Source organism: Gordionus sp. m RMFG-2023, chromosome 1 (assembly GCF_954871325.1).
Source record: "Gordionus sp. m RMFG-2023 chromosome 1, tfGorSpeb1-WG-v2, whole genome shotgun sequence".
In the NCBI taxonomy this organism is placed as follows: Eukaryota; Metazoa; Nematomorpha; class Gordioida; order Chordodea; family Parachordodidae; genus Gordionus; species Gordionus sp. m RMFG-2023.
In genome coordinates this window covers 12,411,247-12,411,787 of record NC_088775.1, presented here as the reverse complement: position 1 = coordinate 12,411,787, position 541 = coordinate 12,411,247, and positions in this window count along the sequence as shown.

Here is a 541-nt window from a genome sequence, read left to right as displayed (position 1 = left end):
AACCATACAGAAAAGAAAATGAATGAAACTTGATAGGCTACTAAACCCCACCCCATAAAATTTTTTAAAAGAATATGAATCACATTTATCCCAAATTATGTATTTTTGGCTTCATTTATTGAATATTTTCATCTTAATATTCATGAATGTTATTCGAAAGTTGGGATTCTAAAGATTTGACACCCACAAATTTAAAGAGTCAGCAAATTCAAAGGTTTTTTTAAAAAAAGTTGGCATTAACTTTTAAATCTCTTTGTCAACTTTAATTTCTATAATATTTCTATTTTTATTAATAATTAATATAGATAAATCAAAAGTTAATTGAAATTGACAATAAATCTGATCTTAAGACAATGGAAACGGAAAATGAAGATAGAATAAACATGATTATAAAAGAAATTTCAGATAATTTTAACCAAAAAAATTTAGAATACGCATATCAAAATGCAATTAAACTTACATACTTTATTAATCTAAGACAAAAAATAAATGAAAAATACTTCATTCTCACTTAAAATATAATAACGACAGATTAATATTG